The 22,246-nt window shown below is 38.8% G+C and overlaps 1 long non-coding RNA gene across 1 annotated transcript in view; it reads right to left on the minus strand.

The window, feature by feature from the left end:
- Positions 1-3,983: 3,983 nt before the first annotated feature.
- The window catches only part of LOC132235476 (uncharacterized), a 50,462-nt gene continuing 32,199 nt past the window's right edge, over positions 3,984-22,246 (minus strand). The window contains exon 3 of the long non-coding RNA XR_009453026.1: positions 3,984-4,269. This is a non-coding gene — a long non-coding RNA (uncharacterized LOC132235476). The remainder of the gene's footprint in view (positions 4,270-22,246) is intronic.

Consider the following 22,246-nt stretch of genomic DNA (forward strand, 5'->3'; position numbering starts at 1 on the left):
GAAGATAACTTGTCTTTTCACTAACTTTCCCTCTTAGTCAACTCTGAATCCCATCCCCTTTACTCTCAGAAGATTAAATTGTGACATTCCACTGATTTTATTTCTGAACTCTTTCCCTTATGGCCACCTTTGAGAGTAAACTTTCAACTGCATTATCCTAATTCAGATGCTAATAAACTCTTTGAGACCCACACTCTTCTACTGACTTCAAAATGTCTCCCTGCCTCTGTATTCTCTTAACTTCAGTCCTTGCAAAATATCTCCATTGTGCTTAAATGTCCAACAGCATAAGAATTCTGATTACTGTTAAAAGCACTCCTTTCTTTTTTTTTTTTATTCGTTTTTTTTTTTTATTGCTTAAAGTATTACAAAGGGTATTACATATGTATCCATTTTATCCCCCCGCCCTAGACAGTCCCCTAGCCTCCCCTATCACCCAGTGTCTTATGTCCATTGGTTATGCTTATATGCATGCATACAAGTCCTTTAGTTGATCTCTTACCCCCCTACCTCCTGCCCCCCAACCCTCCCCGGCCTTCCCGCTGCAGTTTGACAATCTGTTTGAGGCAGCTCTGCCTCTGTATCTATTATTGTTCAAAAGTTTAGAATGGTCTCTATTGTCCATGAATGAGTGAGATCATGTGGTATTTTTCCTTTATTGACTGGCTTATTTCACTTAGCATAATGCTCTCCAGTTCCATCCATGACGTTGCAAATGGTAAGAGTTCCTTCCTTTTTACAGCAGCATAGTATTCCATCGTGTAGATGTACCACAGTTTTCTAATCCATTCATCTACTGATGGGCACTTAGGCTGTTTCCAGATCTTAGCTATGGTGAATTGAAAAGCACTCCTTTCTTGACACTCAGTTTCTTTGACTAGCAAATCAACTCCCTCTCCTGAGACTCCCCCAACCCTTTTACTAACATTTAGTCTCTTCTTTGCAGGTTCCTCTTCCTCTGCCTGCCAATCTCTTAAATATGGCACCCTCCTCCCTTCTCAGTATACAAGCTCTGCTGGCCAAATGCATTTACTCAACCAATACCCAACTGGTCCTTCACAAGGCTACATCTCCAGGCCAGATCTCTCTCTCATATCTTAGAGATAAAGAGCTAGGAGTTACTGTGTCTAGTAAAGAAGCCCTGGTCCATGGAGCTATTGAAATTCAAATCTAAATTAAGTAAAATTTAATATAATTTAAAATTCAGTTTCACTAGTTTTCACTAGCCACGTGAGGTTAGTGAAAACTACCACATTGCACAGCAGAAATATAGAAAACATGTTCATCAATGCAGAAAGTCCTATTGCACAGTACTGCTCTAGAATTTTCTACAAATTACATCTGAAATTTCTCTTAGCTGAATCCTAAATCTGTTCTTCTATATGAATTTTCTCTCCTGTCTCCTCCTTCTCTAACGCTAGTGCTACCAACTTAGTGCCCCTAAACTTTGCAATAGTATCCTAACAACCACTCTGCCCACATTCCTGGACACTCCCTCCACCCTCCCAAAATTCATTTTTCACAATGCAGCCAAGAGTCTCTTTCCAAAATGTAAATCCGGTTGTGTTGATCTCCTAGTAGTAAGTTTTCATTGGTTTCCCAGTAGCTATATAGATAACCACATAATTTATCACCTAAATCCAGATAATTTTGATAATAAAAGGGGATGCTTTTAATAATTATGCTGCTAAAATAGGACTAAACTGGGGCTTTCTCCAGTAAATCAGTATGTATGGTAACCCTGCAAACATTTTGAATTTCTTAGCTTAGTTGATGAGCTCTGGCCCTGTCCACCTCTTCAAGTCTATAGACCTACTTGCCCTTCACCAAACATAATGTACTGTTTTATACTTCCGTGAATTTACTTGTTCTGATCCCTATGCCTACATTTCCAGTACTCGGTCATGCCTGTAATGTAAAATTTTAAATGTCATATATAAGCACTATATACTCTATTATGTTAAAGTATATGTATCTCCTGCTTTTGAAATAATATATAATTCTCAATGAAATTTAGGAAATGTAAAAGAGTTTAAAAAAAAAACAAAAGCATTCACATTCCTACCAGTCAGAGCCAATTACAGTTAATATTTCATTGTGTATTTTTATTTATCTGTGTATACACATATAATTTCTTTCCAAAATTTAATTTTTACTATTTTGCAGCCGACTTTTATCATGTAATATATTATTTGTTTTTTCTCATGTCACTAATATTCTTTATAACAAGAGTTTTAATAACTGAATATTTTTTCATTGTATGAAGATGTAATAGTTTTTAGCTAATGTTGCTTGGTATTTATAAAATTGATAAGATAATTAAATACATTTTCTCATTAAAAAAAAAGCAATTCATATTAACCAGACACTTCTTGAAGGAAAATACACAAAGAAAAAAAGAAACTTATATCACATTCTAGAAAGTGACTCATATAATGTTTGAAATGTAAGCCTGTATGAGACATATTCCTGAAATTGCTATTAACTCAATGAAAAAGCATTGCATTCCTAGAACTATGGACACTGAAAATGTCAAGAATGCAAATATTGTAAAAAGGTAGATTTTTCTTCACAGCTATGGATATTTTCCTCTTCATATCTACTACTGCCACTAGCCTATGTTCTTCTAAACACATACATGTTAAACATGTTTGTAAGAAGTACTTTGTAAGGTGTGTAGCAGCATTCCAGAAATGCTACCCATGAACAGTAAGATAGAATGTAACCTTCTGAAAATTTCCACTGCATTTTAATGACAGATGAAATAGAGATTTATATTTTAAGTGTTATGTAAAATTTCTGACCTGGGAATTTTTGAAAATATAAATATTCCTCCCAAAAATTTAAAACTTAACCAAGCATAATTAGACCCAAACTTTTAGTTCTAGGAAACATAAATATGATCAATAGATCACAGATACATCACATTTGCCATTTCATCAAGTGGAAGTTAGACTTGTGACTATGTGAACATGTGCCAAACACTACCATAATTTTATTACTTGTTGCTGTTCTGCTAATTTTAAAATGACTTCATTCAATCTCAATTAAATTTTTAATATGCTATATCGTGGTACTCATTTGGCAGGAAACTGTCACAGATTTATTCTGGTGGGCTCTGCACACTTACCATTGCAAAGGTATGTTAAATACATTCCTTCAAAAACAAAGATATCAAAATGTTTAAACAGCATGCCACAGGCAAGAATACACAGTGACTAATACTAATATGCAATTGGATTTTGGAAGAAGTAGTTCAGAACTAAAGAAATACCAGTAATTATTCTCTACTCTAAGCCCTAAACATACACATAGTATAAGACCCACAAGTCATGGTTGAATAAACACAACCTCCAGAGATTGAGCAGAATGTTAGCAAACTCACACCAGCATATAAACATCGGCAGGCAGCAGCCATGTTTGCACAGGAGACATAAGAGGTACAGTGACCCTTGCCCATTCTGAACTGGGCTTTGAACAGTCTGTCACTTACCTCTGTGGATGGTGGATGGGTGTATCTGGAAAACATCAGGAGGGAGAGTATAGCCTACAGGATGCGCACACTTGTATAGGCTGATTACAGCAATATAAAAGTGCCCACGAACACACGTGGGAGTCTTTGGTCAAAGAAGGAAAGCAAGCAAGCTAAGGTGAGTGTCCCAGAGCAAAGCTGAAGGCACTGCAATCTGCTGATTATTTCAGGGGATGTATAGCCTTTGTATATTTAATAGTGAATCAAGTGTGGCATGGGAAAAGGTGCTAATTCTGATGTCTAGTGGTGAGTCCAAATCAGTGCAAATAAATTACTCTGCCTGAGTGTTCAATTTAATTGATGTCATTTCAGATTGCCAATATATTGATAGTGTTACCAGACAGGTCCAGGCCCAGAGCAGGTCTGCGTTGGGCCACTGGTAGAGTGTGGGTTCTCAACTTCATGCAGGAAAGATTTTACAAGACGAGTGCAGGTGATTTTGAGAGCATGTTTATTAAAGCTGGGGACACTGAAACAAGGAAGGGCTTAGGATAGAAGAAGCAACAGGAGAGAGAGCCTAGGCAGCACTGCTTTGGCTTTCTAGAAACATTATCGGAAAGAAGTGAGCCTAGGCAGGGCTGCTTTAGCTCACTGGGAAGTCAGAGAAAATGGGACCTTGGAGACAGGTTCAGGGGGTTAGCTGGGGACGAGCTGCCACTGCCCATTGCTCCCCTGGTTGCAAGTCTTGTGCCTGTTACAAGTCTCATGGAGTCCCTTAGAGTTTGGGAGATGCACGCCTGAGAGGGAAGAAGAGGGAAAATGGAAAGGGTTGGGTGTGCTCCCAGGAGGGTGTGTACTGAGTCCTTCTGTTTGCCCCCCTTTTTAAAGATGGGGCATTTGGTAGGGGAGGATCGCAATAGAATATTCATGCGCCAAAATAAGATTTATTCCCTTAACTTCATCTGTCCTTGGGTGTGGTTGGTAAAGGGCACTAATTGGATTTCTGTTATCTGTCTCCCTGAGTAGGGTGATTTAAGCTATTTACCCTCTGGTTGGGGAGAAATGTAAACTATTTACTCCTAAGTGACCTTGGTTAGGGAAAACAGGATTTGCAATTTACTAAATGGCTGTAAACTGCTTAGCTGTTTAACTCTCTGTCTCAGTTTTCCTATCCCACTTGTCCTGGTTACTAGCCTGTCTCATTAGGATAAGATCCAAAATACAGTTCATTGTAGGTAGAGCCTCTCAATGCCATTCAAAGACAGCAGAGGGAGGAGCTGGCTATGATTAATAAAGAGCAGAGCCAATACCACTTGACTGGGCTAGAAAGACTAAACACACACCTGTCTTAGCCCCAGTGAACAGGCATCTCTCGAGACTTGCACTTTTCACCCTTAAATGTGTAATTATTCCCTTTACTGGGGCATGATGCTAATCTTATTTTACTACTTCATTTATAAATAGTCTTCTATGCATTATTGTTTACACACATGCATTTGTTTGCTCCTTGAGCTATAACTGTTATATAGACAAGACAAATATTTTTTTAGAACAAATCACACTTTCCTTTGGCTCCCAATATAAATTTCGTAGATGAAGCCCTCAAAGCACACAGGCTAAGCAGGTGACTACTGCAGGCAAGTGAAAGAAGGTGTTATACCTAATAATAATAATACTTTGCTGTTGTATAGGGCATCACAGGTTTTAAGTCACTTTTGCATATGTTGCTTTATTTCATGCTCATAATAATAACCTAGCAATTTGGACAGAAGTTATTGTCATTAATATACCGATGAGTCAACTAATCTGGTCTTAGAGATATTTCATACATTGCTTACAGTCCCATGACTATTTTTTTTAATTAAATCTTTATTGTTCATATTATTACATTTGTTCCTCTTTTTTCCCCCCCATAACTCCCCTCCTCCCAGCTCCCGCCCCACCCTCCGCCCTCACTCCCCACCCACTGTCCTCATCCATATGTGCATGATTTTTGTCCAGTCTCTTTCCGCATCTCCCACACCCCTTTCCCCCCCAAGAATAGTCAGCCCATTCCCTTTCTATGTCCCTGATTCTATTATGATCACCAGATTATTTATTCACTTGATTCTTAGATTCACTTGTTGATAGGTGCATATTTGTTGTTCATAATTTGTATCTTTACCTTTTTTTTTCTTCTTCCTCTTCTTAAAGGATACCTTTCAGCATTTCATATAATACTGGTTTGGTGGTGATGAACTCCTTTAGCTTTTCCTTATCTGTGAAGCTCTTTATCTGACCTTCAATTCTGAATGATAGCTTTGCTGGATAAAGTAATCTTGGTTGTAGGTTCTTGGTATTCATCACTTTGAATATTTCTTGCCATTCCCTTCTGGCCTGCAAAGTTTCTGTTGAGAAATCAGCTGACAGTCGTATGGGTATTCCCTTGTAGGTAACTCGGTTTCTTTCTCTTGCAGCTTTTAAGATTCTCTCTTTGTCTTTTGCTCTTGGCATTTTAATTATGATGTGTCTTGGTGTGGTCCTCTTTGGATTCCTTTTGTTTGGGGTTCTCTGCGCTTCCTGGACCTGTAGGTCTATTTCTTTCACCAGGTAGGGGAAGTTTTCTGTCATTATTTCTTTAAATAGGTTTTCAATATCTTGCTCTCTCTCATCTTCTGGCACCCCTATAATTCTGATGTTGGTGCACTTGAAGCTGTCCCAGAGGCTCCTTACGCTATCTTCATATTTTCGGATTCTTTTTTCATTTTGCTTTTCCAGTTGGGTGTTTTTTGCTTCTTCGCATTTGGAATCTTTGACTTGATTTTTGCACTCCTCTGGTCTGCTGTTGGGTGTCTGTATAATATTCTTTATTTCAGTCAGTGTATGCTTAATTTCTAGTTGGTTCTTTATCACAACATCGAGGGTCTCATTAGATTTCTTGAGGATCTCACTACATTTATCGGCGGTCTCACCAGTCTTTTCGAGGGCCTTACTAAGTTTATCGGCAGCTTCTAGACAGTTCTTAAGAGACCTTAAAAGTGTGGTTCTGAACTCAATATCCTCCATTGACAGTTTTGTCCTGTTTCTTTGTTTCCGCATTTTTTAAGCTTTCTTGGTGCACCCCCTAGTGGTCTTTGTGCGCAGTCTTGTTGCCTTTAAGCCTTGATTGATGTGGGCAATACTGGGGGTGATTTGACCTCCAGGCTAACTGGCTATGAGAGTCCGCTGTGTCTTCAGTGGGAGGGCTTCTGTGCTGGATCTCTAGGGCGGTGCTAATCTAGCGTTTGCCTGAGGCTATCCGGCAAATGGTTCTGTGCAGGGCTTGGGCGGGGCGGGTCCCCAGGGATCTACAGGGCGGGCTGGAGTGAGCAGTTATGGCTGCTCTCAGTTCCTTCCCCAGGGGCTCTGCCTCTCAGAGTCCCAGCAATGGCTGCAAACCTCGGAGAGAAAGCTGCCTTCGAGTTCCGACCGAAGCCAGACAGTCCCGCTTCTCCCGTTTGAGTCTTGGTCCCCAGAGACTCGCCCGGATCTGGAGCTCAGAGTCTGAAACTCCCCTCCCTATTGAAAACAACAACCGAGCCCTCTGCCGCCAGCCCGCTCCGCAGCGCGCACTCCGCACCTGAGTATTTCACTTCAGCACTGTGCCTCCTCTGAGTCTGGGTATGATATTCTCTTTCCTCCTAGTTGTAGAATTTCCACTCAGCCAGCCTTCCTGTGGTTCTGGATGATGTCAGTTCTGTCCTTTAGTTATATCTCTGAAGTGGTTGTTCGAGGGCAGCAATCTCCGGCGTTAACCTATGCCGCCATCTTGGTTTCTCCAGTCCCATGACTATTGAGTATCCAGGTTTTCTAACTCAGATTTCAGTGTTCTTTCCTCTACAATGTAGATTGGATTGCTGTCATATTTTTTCAAAGTTTCAAAAAATTACATAGATTTTAGGTAAGTTTCTTATATATTTCTATAGAGGCACATAAATAAGATTTATATAGCAAACTATATATAGAAATTTAGGTAAGGTTCTAGAAAGGGACATTGTTTGTCTAAATTCCCTAATTTTACCCCATCCTGATAGTAGGAAAAAACAGGAATATAGCCATTTCTTTAAAGTCTGGAAGGAGTGAGAGGAGAACCCTCTGCTCTGCCCATAAGGGGAGTAATGCAGGAGGAACTAGCTTTCCATCCTGGAAATCCACACAGAATGACTCATCATTTTAATGTTATGACAAAGGTCTCTACACACTGAAGTCATTTCTTACACTTGGAGAAAGTTGGTGGGATAAACTCCAACCTAAAATTCTGGAACTTGGGCTATTAAAAGTTTTACTTAAATGAACTTTCTCGTTAGCAAAGTCTGAATATAGGGCCTTCCTCTCCGACAGACCTCAGGCAATAATGAAAAACAGAGTAAATAGAGAAATAAAAATGTCAATAAGAATTGAGTAAATAATGGAAATGTTGGTGATCATACCACAACAGATGACAGGAAAAGGAAGTTCAAGCACTAACAGGTCAAGAGAAGTGAAGCCAAGATTTATCTCCAGTAATTTGAATTTCTAAATGTCTAGGAATGATTTTTTATTAGCTGCAAAATCTTAAGAAATATGGAGCCTGGCTGGCGTGGCTCAGTGGTTGAGCATCGACCTATGAACTGGGAGGTCACAGTTTGACTCTGGTCAGGGCCAAGGGATATGCCCAGTTGTGGGTTCAATCCCCAGTGGGGAGTGTACAGGAGGTAGCTGATCAATGATTCTCTCTCATCATTGATGTTTCTACCCCTCCCTTCTTCTCTTAAATCAATAAAAATATATTTTATAAATTTTTAAAAGAAATACAGAATTTTATTTGTGCAACATTCATTGGAGCTTATATCTGGTTGTTTCATTTGGCACTTCAGTAAGACACTTTTGTACAATTATGTCCACACATTGAGTTAGCCCTTGTTAAGAAATCCTTGAATCCTTCTCAGTCAAGCATTTTAGTTTTTTAAAATGGATCTAGAGTTAAGAACATTAGGCAACTATTCTTGGCTTCATTAGTACCTTTATTTTGATCTTCTCCTTTTGACACTCTTTGTCAGGCACACCTGGGCAACTCTAGTTACACTGAGCCCCATTTAACGGAAGCTGAAAATTTTACGGTGAAGTTCTCCACTTGACCAAAAAAAAAATTCATTCTCAGAAAGAATGAAAATTGACTATGATTATCTTTCACTTTGAGATTCACTTGTAATAGGAACAGGTGCATCAAAGCCTGGTTGGGGTTAGTAATGCATGAAACTACAGGACTGTTGGATTTAAGATGCGACCAAGTTTAGCATGAGTAAGGCAGAGAGGTTGATACAGAGATGAGATCAAGAATAGATTAAATCGCCGAACCGGTTTGGCTCAGTGGATAGAGCGTCGGCCTGCGGACTGAAGGGTCCCAGGTTCGATTCCGGTCAAGGGCATGTACCTTGGTTGCGGGCACATCCCCAGTAGGGGGCGTGCAGGAGGCAGCTGATCGATCTCTCTCATTGATGTTCCTAGCTCTCTATCCCTCTCCCTTCTTCTCTGTAAAAAAATCAATAAAATATATTTAAAAAAAAATAATAAATAAAAAAAATAAAATGTTTAAAAAAAAAAAGAATAGATTAAATCTCATTAGTTGATACCTAGGACAATGAATAGTAGAGTCTGTTACACTGTATTTTGAAATGAAAGAAAACATATTGGGGAAGGACTATAAATTTTAATTATTCGTTAGATATATAAATGCTACGCTTCATTTATTTCATATTCCCCAAAGTAAATAACACTCAGAGGTGATGTTTAATTCTTTACCAACTAATAACAATGCAGGAAATGTTACAAAAAAAAAGTCAATTCCTGAAAATAGTATCTCTGTCACTCTCATGGTAGCAGTATTTTTGAAGGGCTTCCTTGCAAAAACAGAAATATTCTTAATTACTTTAAGTTATAGATGTAGTCAGAGACCCTAACTCTCAGGGAGAGGGGTTAGGGAGACTACCTATGGTGAGTTCTCAGAAGGAGTCTTCAGTGTATATGTGGGGAAGAATGCCTTTATCTGAAAAAGGGTAAAAAGAATATCTCCATAAGAAATATCTTTGTAACCTTTAGAGACAAAATGCAAGAATAAAAATGGCTGCATTATATTCTTATTTTCCATAATTTTTACTTTTTCTGTTCTTATAGTAAGCATTTGGGGACTTGAAACAGAACTTATTAATACCAACTGTTTATGTTCTCCTCCTTACTAGAACAGTTACTAACAAACTCTTCCACACATAGTAAAACTCCATGTGGATAGGGGCCTCTTGGTTGTGTTCATTCGTGTAGACTGAGCTATTATCACAGCACTTAGAATATAATCAAAATTCAGTAAGTATTTGTAGAATAAATGAGTGAATCATACTATATATTTAAACTGTCTTCTTCAATATGAAACATCTCTACACACCTTTAGTATGTGTGTGGTGAAGAAGGAGCACAGACTTTCCTGGTAGACAAGACTGGATTCTAATCCAGGCCAATCACCAAATGAACTGAGCCTCACAATACTCTGCCTGCCTGTAGTGTAGATTACAGTAATACACATGTGCATACACACACAGTCCAATATATTATATACATATTTTATGTCCGATATCTGATATATATGTCCACTAATACATACATATATATTATCAGATATGTTACATATCCAATAAACTGAAGTTATTTTTACCATTTAGTACCTAGATTGCTCTGTTAAAGCAATTTTTAAATAAAATGCTAAGCTAAAGTGTAGTGCCACCTCTCATAAATAAGGCAAATTAGTCTTAAGAACAAATAATTTGCTGAAGAGTCCAGTATTAGTGCTCTCCAGGGTGGTGGGGGTCTGTACCAATTCTTGCTGGAGGATTTAAGGACAGATTTCACTGGATCAGTCTTCTATTTTTAATTGCACCTCTATTTTTGGTACAATTCAGCATATGCTTTCTTAGGCTCTACAAAGCTAAATCGATGTGGATTAGTTACTGTAATCTCTCTTAACACTAATTTTAGCCCCTTATATTTTTTATATCTCCTCTTTGTTTGTAACAAGGTAAACTTAGAAAGCCTTCATGATGAATCAGTTCTCCAAATGAGTGTAGCATATATCTATTTAGACAGTCACAAACATTGGTTGAACTGGATCATTTCAACCTTTTTTTTTTAATGTATCACTTTAACTTTTTAGAGTTTAATTAAGAGCTAAGTATATTTGGTGAAATACTCCCACATCTTACCAAAGCACTAGAAAAACTTTGTGCCTGAGGGAAGATGTGATACTGTTAGGTAGCATCCTGCCACTTTACAGAGGCCTCAAATCATGTTATTCTTTTTAGCAGATTAAAATTATTCTGAATGGCTTGTGAACATCTGGAGAAGCCTTCGGCTCATCCACCTCTTAGCTCCCAGCACTGCAGTTTCCTCCTGTGTCTGCTTCCACCATGCCTCCATCACACCAGCCTCCTCCACCTTCACTGCATGTCTTGTTTCTCTAATTACTGGCCTCCTGACCCACTGTGTGTAGTTAGGGATTGAGCCATCAGCATATTCATCTATAGTCAACTGCATACTCCAGCAGTGAAACACTCAGAGCAATGAAACGCAATAATTAGGGACAGACTCTAAGTTCTGTCATGCAAAGGCAATAGGCCTTGGCTATCTTAACTCCTTTGACTGTGGCTACCTCATTTGTATGCTGTGGGAGGTGAAAGCATTGACCATTGCAATTCCTCAAGGTTATTCCAAGTCTGTGAGAGCACTCTGAAAAGTATATGTGCTCTCAAATGTTGGTTGCCTTCAGGATTATTGCAAAAGGACCTCCTTTCCCCCGGCTTACTTTCTGTGATAAAGTAGGAGTTGCTGGCCTCTAAAGAGGTGAGCTACAACATTAGTGAGCTCAAGTACATCGAAGTAATGTGGCCTAGTCAGCTTAAAATGCTATACAAAATACCATAGATTGAGTAGCTTAATCAAACAAACATTAGTCACAGTTCTGGGGACTGGAAAGTCTAAGGTCAAGGTGTCAGCAGATTTGGTATCTGGTGAGAGCCTCTTCCTGGTTTGCAGATAGCCACCTTCTTGCTGTATCCTCTCATGGTGAAGAGAAAGAGCTTTGGACTCTTCTTATAAGGGCACTAATCCCATCATGGGGGCCTCCACCTCTTAACACCATTATATTGGGGATTAGGCTTTTAACTTATAACTTTTGAGGGGAACACAAATATCCATCCAGTCCTTAACATTGCGGGTCAAAATATTCTGAAATATCTGAGACGGGAATTTAGGTATAGAATTTCAATTCAGGCTTTATATCTTGCTCTATAAACTGGGAAAGTCACTTAGCAAATCAGCAATTAATTATGTGTCATGCACCATGCTGGGTATGTGTTATTTTGAGGGGCTTTCCTTCATCTAGATCCGGTATAGATCCTGAAAGTTTTAGTTGGCTGAGAACATTTGGAGAAACCCAGTGTTTTTCAGCCCATACTGGTCATTGTCATTAGTAGACTGCTCATTGTGCAAACCACATGGTGGCCCCAGATGTGCGGTGGGGTTTTGCTGAGATGGAAACCTATCACCAAGGTCCTACCTCCCTAAGGTCAGTGATGGAGGAAAGAGTGCAGAGAGTACAACTACTCTTCAACCCCAAAACATCTGCTTTCCCCTTCTTCTCACGCCTAGCACTTCTATTTTCCTCCTCATTTACCTGTCTGGGAGAATCTCCCTTCAGTGGGGTTTAGGAATGCAGCCCTCTCTTTACATCAGTCCCTTTTTTTCCTTACTATTACAGAAATAAAAATAGCAAAAGGCCTGAACTAAGCTGTCTTGCGGGCTGACTTATTTAGCAGAGATGACAGCTGAAGTCTACACAATCCAGGAAAATAAAAGTTCCACATTTGTCTCATCATAGCAACCGGGAGGAAAGCATGAATCCTTTCTAAGAGACAATGAGAGATGTCATAGACGGAAAAGATAAAGAAATTGAATGTGTTTCATTACAGGCTCTTGAAATGTCTTTAAATTGCCTATGTTTTACTTTCTTCACCTGCCCTGCATTCTAAGTTCCTTAGGAGTGTCAAATGAGCCTCTGTTCTCTTGTGGCAGGAGGAAACCTGACATGGAGGAAGAGTTGATGGGGGAAGAGCTGTGACTCTAGCCACCAACATATTCTTCCTCATTACATATGACCCTGTTTTTCTCATTAGATCCAAAGATCTGAAACACTACTCACTTGGGGAAAACACAATAACCCAGTAACCATTCTGGATTCAGAGAAATTCTGCAGATGTATTGCTCAGGACTTATGTTGGCAGAATGTAAATACAAGAGTTATGTAAACAAATTTGAAAATGTGTTCCAGCTAAGACACCAGATGAACATTTGTACTAGTCGGATATTTTACTTATTTCTGCTAGCTAGCCTCCAATATTGGAATAGGTTAAATACAATTAAATGTTGTCTTCTTTGATATTAGTCAGGATTTCTATATTCAGAATTTTTTAATAAAGAGATCTTTTCCATGATTATGTTTTGTAAAATATAAACCAAATGTCATAATTTTTTTTAAATTGTCATGTAAAAAATGTTATTACTAAATGTTCCCTTATTAATTCTTTTTTGTCAAAAATTTACTTTGTAATATTTTAGAAAGAAGTAAAGAGTTCTGAGGTTTGTCTCAAAATAATCCAGAGCTGGAGGAGCAATGAAACAAGATTGACCATGGGACGTTAATTTTAAATATATTTTTTAATTTATTTTCTGAGAGGAAGAGAGGGGGAGAGAGAGAGATAGAAACACCAGTGATGAGAGAGAATCATTGATCAGCTGTCTCCTGCACACCCCACACTGAGGACTGAGCCCACAACCTAAGCATGTGCCCTGATGGGGAATCAAGCCATATCCTCCAGGTTCATAGGTTGATGCTCAACCACTGAGCCACACTGGCTAGGCTGGGACGTTAACTTAGAAGCTTCTCTCTACATTTACATGTATTTAAAATATTCTGGGATAAAGAGTTGAAAATAGGAAGTAAAACCTCAAAACAGCATTTAATACTTCTTATGAAAGATAAAGGCCAACAATAAATATGATAGAAAGATAAACATAGCTTTAGTGGAGAACACTGGACATGTGTCAGAGTGATTCAGAAAACTTGAGCTTCTTTTCCAGTTAAAGTGTTAATAATTTCCAGGGAACCAAAATCTTTTGTCTTCTGTCATTACTGTGAAAGCAGATGGGTGTGTCAGTCACCCCTGAGAGTGGTGCTTTAGGGAAAGCATCGTGTGTCACCTAGTGCCAACTGGTACTCATACTGTTTTAATATTCTCTGAGGTCTTGTCCATCAACAGCTGTCCTTTTGAGAATAATTTAAAGCCAAGCCCTAGTGGCAGCTCTTCTTGCCCTAATAATCTAATGATGGGGTAGAGAAATAGGGAGAGGAAGCATAGCTGGCTATTCCCATCTTTTGACCTATTAATCTTATGAGCCCCACTGATGAACATATGTACTGATTGTAGAATTATCTATTAAATGGTGTAAGTGTCACAAGGCATACACAAAGCATTGACCATTCTTTTTCTTTAAAGCGCTTACAACTGAGTTAGAGTTTAAACAGATAAGGGTGAAATAAGTTAAAAATGCAAGGCAGAAAACCATTTCCACTAAGAACAAGAACAAGACAGGGGTGCCCACTCTCACCACTCCTGTTCGACATAGTACTGGAAGTACTAGCCATTGCAATCAGACAAGAAGAAGAAATAAAAGGCATCCAAATTGGAAAAGAAGAAGTAAAACTGTCCTTAGTCACAGATGACATGATATTGTACATAGAAAACCCCAAAGACTCCATCAAAAAACTACTAGACTTAATAAATGAATTCGGCAATGTAGCAGGATACAAAATTAATACCCAGAAGTCTATGGATTTTCTATACACCAATAATGAACTCACAGAAAGAGATATTTAAAAAGCAACCCCATTTACCATTGCAACAAAAGAATTAAGATACCTAGGAATAAACTTAATCAAGGAGATAAAGGACATGTACTCAGAAAATTTCAGAACGCTGAAAAAAGAGATAGAGGAAGACATGAACAAATGGAAAAATATACCATGTTCATGGATTGGTAGAATCAACATCATTAAAATGTCCATACTACCCAAAGCAATCTATAAATTCAATGCAATCCCCATTAAAATACCAATGGCATACTTCAAAGACCTAGAACAAATTCTCCAAAAATTCATCTGGAATAAAAAAAAGACCCCAAATAGCTGCAGCAATCTTGAGAAAGAAGAACAATGTTGGAGAGATCACAATAGCAGATATCAAGCTATGCAACAAAGCCATTGTTCTCAAAACTGCCTGGTACTGGCACAAGAACAGACATATAGACCAGTGGAACAGAACAGAGAACCCAGAAATTGACACAAGCCACTATGCTCAATTAATATTTGACAAAGGAGGCAAGACCATACAATGGAGTCAAGACAGTCTCTTCAATAAATGGTGTTGGGAAAACTGGACAGATACTTGCAAAAAAAAAGTAAACTAGACCACCAACTTACACCATACACAAAACTAAACTCAAAATGGATAAAGGACTTAAACATAAGATGGGAAACCATAAAAATCTTAGAAGAAACCATAGGCAGCAAAATAGCAGACATTTGTCATAGCAATATATTTAACAATACAGCTCTCAGGGCAATGGAAACTAAGGAGAAAATAAACAGATGGGACTACATCAAAATAAAAAGCTTCCACACAGCAAAAGAAACCATCAACAAAACAAGAAAGCCCACTGCATGGGAGAACATATTTGCCAATATTATCTCCAATAAGGGTTTAATCTCCAACATTTACAGGGAACTCATACAACTTAACAAAAGGAAGATGAACAACCCAATCAAAAAATGGGCAAATGACCTAAATAGACACTTTTCAAAAGAGGATATTCAGAAAGCCAAGAGACATATGAAAACATGCTCAAAGTCACTAATCATCCAAGAGATGCAAATCAAAACAACAATGAGGTACCACCTCACACCTGTCAGAATGGCTATCATTAACAAATCAACAAACAAGTGCTGGAGAGGATGTGGAGAAAAGGGAACTCTCCTTCACTGCTGGAGGGAATGCAGACTGGTGCAGCCACTGTGGAAAACACTATGGCATTTCCTCAAAAAATTAAAAATGGAACTGCCATTTGACCCAGTAATACCACTTCTAGGAATATATCCCAAGAAAACAGAAAAACCATTCAGAAAGGATATATGCACCCCTATGTTCATAACAGCACAATTTACAATAGCTAAGATTTGGAAACAGCCTAAATGCCCTTCAGCAGATGAATGGATTAGAAAATTGGGTACATCTACACAATGGAATATTACGCTGCTATAAAAAGAAGGAATTCTTACCATTTGCAACACCATGGATGGAACCGGAGAGCATTATGCTAAGTGAAATAAACCAGTCAGTGAAAGAAAAATACCACATGGTCTCAATCATTTATGGATAATAAAAAACATTATAAACTGATGAACAAAAACAGATACAGAGGCAGAGAAGCATCGAACAAACTGTCAAACTACAGCAGGAAGGCTCAGGAGGGTTGGGGGCAGGGAGAGGAGGTAAGAGATCAACTGACGAACTTGTATGCATGCATATAAGCATAACCAATGGACACACGACACTGGAAGCAGGGGGTGAGGGCATATGCCGGGGGTAGGCAAGGCTGGGAGAAGGTTCAAATGGGAAAAAAAGGAGACATATGTATTACTATTTGTAATGCTTTAAACAATAAAAATAAATGCAAGGCAGTGTAGGATATATGCCCACTAAACAGTACAGGTACCAATATTGTAGCAGTTCAGAATATAGAAAGGCCCACAGCTGAGGGGGAGGAAGCTTATTGAAAGAATAGGATTTTAACAGTGGCTTTAACCATATCCAAATTCACACAGAGAATCAAGGACTGAGCTAGAGGCACATCTATAGGTAGAAAGAGCCAAGTATTGGAGCCAGACAGATTTACCTCCAATTCCAGCTGTTATCTCTGAACTCTGTTCTCTCATTTGTAACTTGTGGCAGCTTGTTATAGAGTTTAAAATATTGACATTTGGAAATAAACCTGTAAGAAATTAGGGACCCACATAATTGCTTTTTATTCTTTGGGGAGGAAGCCACAGAATACAAATGCATAAACAAAAATTATATAGTAATTTTTGTAGAGACCTTGAGTATCAAACTAAGGAATTGAGTGTTTATCTATAGGTATTCAGTGGCTTTAAACAAACAAGGTCATGGTGAAAGCAGTATTTGTGGAAAATTTATTGCAGCTCTTATGTAACCTGGGAGACTTGATCCAGAGAAATTCATTAGGAGGTCAATACAATGATCTCAACACAAGGTAATAAAGACTAGAATTAGGGTCGTGGCCAAAGATGAATTTACCATAAGACTAATGAAACCTAATTTTAGGTCCCTTATTTGCATTGGCCTCATCCAAGGCCTCAGAAAGGACCGTAATTCCTTTGTGTTCTGGAGAGGCTATGGGCATTTTGGGAAATGGACTAGAGGGAATGGTTTCAGAAATACTCCTATGCCCCAATGCAACCTTACCTGGAGCCTAGACATGAAGGTACAGGGCCACAAGTTGTATCGCAACATAGGATACCCTGCATCTCTTAGGCCCCAAAGGTGTGGGTGGTAGAGAAGAAATATGTTTTAAAGTGTGTGGACCCAAAAGCAAGCCTATGAGAAATTTCTATCAGTGATCAGATGTGTCATTCCCTGTTTAGTTTCCTCTACTGTGTATCTCTTCATCACAAACCCTTTTGAAAGGGGGGAACCATAACTATCTAATTCATCATTCTATTCTCACTGCCTAATACATGTTGGGCACTCTGCTAAATGAATAAGTCAATTAACCACTCATTCAGCATGAACAAAATAGCAGAAAATGAATAGCAGATGAGATAACACCCATGAATCCATCCCCTATCTTAGAAGTAAAGCACCACTAACTCAAAGCTTGTTTTCCTTTCTCTCATTGGCTAGCTCTTTCTTTAGAGTCATACCAAATACGTAGGTAAGCCTGAACCATAAAAATGTGTGCTTATTTTTAAGTATTTTGAACTTTATAAAAATAGTAGCATAGTTTATAAAAATAAAAAATATAATCTTCAAATTGTACTTTTTACAACACCAATCTGGTATTTCTAAGCTTCCTCCTTGTGAATGTATACAGCTGTAGTTAACTAGTTTTCACTACAATATAATATTGCATTGGCTAAACTTACTACTGTTGATTTATTCATTTTGTTCACATCCATCCAGCCACTCACCTTCCTAGATTCTGGCAGTTTTTATTTTCCAAAGATGGCACATGAATATTTTTCATACCATGCGCTCTTTTAGTTTATGACTTTGCCACTACCTCATGAGGAAGTCAGGTTTAATTCTCCTCTCCCTGACTCTGGTTGGGCTTGTCACTGCTTCAACCAACAGAGTACCACAGGGTTGACACTGTGACTTCTGAGGCTGGGCCATATTCTCATGAAGATGCAGCTACCTCATTTATGAGAACACTCATGCTCAGAGCTCGGGGCCACCCTGCAACAAGTCCAAATGCCCTGAAGTCGCCATATGGTGAGGAACCCAAGTTACACAGGAAATCCACTTGTAGGAACTAGAGCTGGCAGTTCTGCATCTTAGATCAGCACAGTCCAGATACATAAGTGAAGGAGCCTGCTGATGGTGCTGGTCCATCTATTGAGTTACCTCTAGCCTTTGAGTCTTGCCAGGTGACTCAGACCTCATTCTGGAGCTAGTCCCCATGTGCCCTTGCCAGGAGCCGGTCCATGCTTGCTGTTTCAAGGGACCTGGCATATATGGCATACTTTTCTTAATATGTTTGCTCACCTTCTTGGCACTATGTGTTTTAACCAAGGTCACCTATGAGAAAGGTTGTTTCCCCAGGTAGGGATTTTCCCCTGAAGTTAGGGAGGGAATAAAACCCCTCAACTAAGTGCCAGGCGGGTAATTAATCACTTTAACTATATGAACAATCATGCTTAAGCTACATAATCTTTACTCCCTGGAATGGAGATAAGAAACGCCCTAACCTTTGGAATAGAGATTGATGGGATTGAATCAACTGGTATAAATACAGATGTAACAAGACAGAAAGAGACAGAGCTTAGAAGAGAATTCAGAAGACAGAACCTACACGGAGCCTGGAGACCGAACCTGGCTGGAGATCTCAGACTGAACCTGCCTGGAGAACCTGGACAGAACCTGGCTGGAGCTCCGAAGCAGAACCTCTCTGGAGATCGAGACCAGAACTTGGCTGGAGATCCTGGCTAGGCTGCTGATCAACTGAACGCTGTCTCCGTGTCATTCCTTCTTCGCCGACTCCGTCCACACCTTTGGGGAACCCCTGGACCTGCTGGGGTTGGACCCCGGCATGCCCTATCCAAGTTCTTAATCCATGAACACAATAAGGTGGATGTTGTTTTGAGCTAAGTTGTGGGATAGGTTGCTGTATAGCTATAGTAACCTGGACAAGCTCTTTAGTAATTGCCCCTCCTCTGGGCCCCATATTTGCCTGGGAAAAAAATCCTCTCCTTGTCTTGAAGGCTCTTCTAACTCAGATCAACCAATCTCCTTTTTTTTCTTTAATACCCACCATAGCTTCTTCTAACCAGATCAATTCATAATTATATATCAAAATATTATAAAAAGTATCTGTTAAGATTCTCTGTCCCCCCCCACCACCACCACCACCAATTTCATAAGACTCCCAGGCTCCTACTCAAGCAGAACCACCTGTCAACAATTTGCCTCTTACTACAACAGTCAACTTCTTGAAAGACCTCTTTACCTTTGAGTAAATTTGTCTAAACAGTGTTCCTCACAGTGTGGTCCACAGACCATCTGCATCAGAAGCACCTGGGTCTTTATTGAAAATACAAATTTTGGGCAGCACCCCAGACACACTGAACCAGGATCTGTATATTTGTAGCAAGCACACCAGGTGTGCCTTAAGCACATTCAAGTTTAACAATCATGAGTCTTCTGGGACCAGTTTGGGTTGGGGGTAGCACTTGGTGCAAACTTGAGAAAAGAGAAATCCTTTTCTCTTTGCCAACTAAAGCAATTAAACCCCAGTGTTCTATACCTCTAAAACCTGCTTCTCTTTCCCAGGCACTGTAAAACTATGACCTCAAGTTATACAGTAGATGCTCAGAAAGCACAGTAAATCTTGAACTTACGATGACTAAATCAAAGAATAAATGAGAGGGCATAGAATTTATTGTCTATAAATCATTGTAAAAATGATTCTGATTTTCAGATCATGGTAGGGGTTAGTGTTAAGACTGGGGAATATGCTTGTAATATCCAATGATAGTTAAAATACATAATAGTTACACTATAAGCATATATGACTAATTATCACATGACTTACCCTAGGAATGGTATTTCAATTAATGCGAAATAGTCCCCCTGTGGAATTTCTCTCTTGTTGTGTACCCTTATAAATATTCTTTCAATTCTATCTCTCTGTTTCCAAAGTTAGTTGTTTATGTGTTTGTATATACCCTGCCTCACTTCACAAAGGATTTTGAAAATTTATTCTATGTATGTATTGAAACAAATACAAACAGCTGTCAAGAGTATTCCCATTCTCAAGCCAATATTTGGAAGAGGAGCAAGGAGCCATCTTCTTTCCAGTCCTGTTTACCTGAGATAATTATAAAAAATTGCCTAATGCTTAACATGTCATGAAAATATCTAATAGTGTTTGAATTTAACATTAAGAAGTATGTTCTTAGCTATAGTCATGTGAATATTACAAGTTCCTCTTTCTTAACCCCTGTTGTTCATTTGTATTCTTCACATAAGCCCCCTCAAAATCTATATGTAGGAGGCAGGAAAAACAAGAAATAAAGGAAAAAGAAAGGGAGAGGTAAGGGGAAACCTGGAGTAGAGGAAAGGGTTCCTAGTGAGAGAACTGTCTCTCCAATGTTGTAAGAGTGATTGGATTCTTGATTGGCAATTCAGAGATGATCCACTGGACTGCAGCATCAGCCTGACACTTGCCTTGCATTATTTTCTTTTATATGCTGCTTCCCCCCCCGCCAAAGACTTCTCCTGGTCATTTATAAATGCTTTGAAGGTAGAGGTAACATATATTTTTACTAGTGGAGGTCAAGATTATGGCAGTTGCTTCATGTGCTTTATATTTTTGTCAGAATTTCTCTTTTTGAATTAAACATAAAATAGCTCATTTTGCAATAATAACCTATAGAAATACTAACTACCACAGCAGTGAAAATGAATATAACACTGAACAATATGCAGATAACATATACTATTTTATTTGAGTCTCATTGTAACCCTATAATGAACATGAAAAAAAAATTATTATTATTCTCAGGCTTTTTACATGTGCCCTCCTTTCTTCATGAAACACACTTTGCTCTGAAACACACATGGCTTTTTCCTCCATTTCTTTCAAGTTTCACCCTCATCTTCTCAGGTCCCTTCCTTGACTACCCAAATAAAATAGTGTCTTGATCCCCAATAGCACTTTTGCCATTTGACAAAATGTGACTTTTTATTGTTTTTCTGCATTTGGATATAAACTCCTTGCAGGTGGGAATTTATTTTGTTTGCTGTATTTCCCAAGTCCCAAGAAAGTACCTAGCACAGTGGTTCTCAACCTTCCTAATGCCACGACCCTTTAATACAGTTCCTCATGTTCTGGTGGCCCCCAACCATAAAATTATCTTCGTTGCTACTTCATAACTGTAATTTTGCTACTGTTATGAATCATAATGTAAATATCTGATATGCAGGATGTATTTTCATTGTTACAGATTGAACATAATTAAAGCATAGTGATTAATCACAAAAACAATATGTAATTATATATGTGTTTTCCGATGGTCTTAGGCGACCCCTGTGAAAGGGTCATTCAACCCCCCAAGGGGGTCGAGACCCACAGGTTGAGAACCGCTGACCTAGCACATAGTAGATGCTCAATAAATAAACAACTGAGTGCATTATGCACATTTCATAAACAAAGAACAGGAGGCTTAAGAGATGTCACCAACATAGCAAATCTAAGGAGTGGCAGGTGAAGTTCTGAATGGCAGGTGCTAACAAGTCACTCTGTATTCTCAGGACCATTACCCAGATATTGTGCTAACTTGACCTACACAATTGACTTCAAAGCATAAGTTCTGGAAGAATGTGAGATCTGGAACCTTCTTTGACCATTTTATGAGTGTATCTGAAGCAACAAACAAAATTAAAGTGGGTCACATTTGCTGTTTCTGCATAGGATGGTAGGAAAACATCTAAGCTATGGTATAGGTAGAGCAGTCTCTGACACCCTGAAAACTGTTGCACATTTATTGGTTGCTCATCTGACTTGCCTGGGCCTGGAACAAGAGCATTGGAAATCGTTCCGGACTGCTCTTTGTCCTTGAGAGGTGATGTCATAAAGATAGCAATAAGCCATTGGCTACTCAGTGGCAGACCATTTAGCAGTATGATGGGTAGGTGACATCACATGAGCACTGGAAAGGGGAACAGCCTTTGCAAATGGGCCCATTAATTGCAGTGTTTCAGTCTGATTATAACATAGCCATTAAGAAGAGTTTATGTAATTTTAGATAGTACCTTCCCATGGCTTTTCAGGATGATTGATACACTTTTAATACTAAACACAATTTTGTTTAACTTAACT

Source organism: Myotis daubentonii, chromosome 5 (genome assembly GCF_963259705.1).
Source record: "Myotis daubentonii chromosome 5, mMyoDau2.1, whole genome shotgun sequence".
Taxonomy (NCBI): Eukaryota; Metazoa; Chordata; class Mammalia; order Chiroptera; family Vespertilionidae; genus Myotis; species Myotis daubentonii.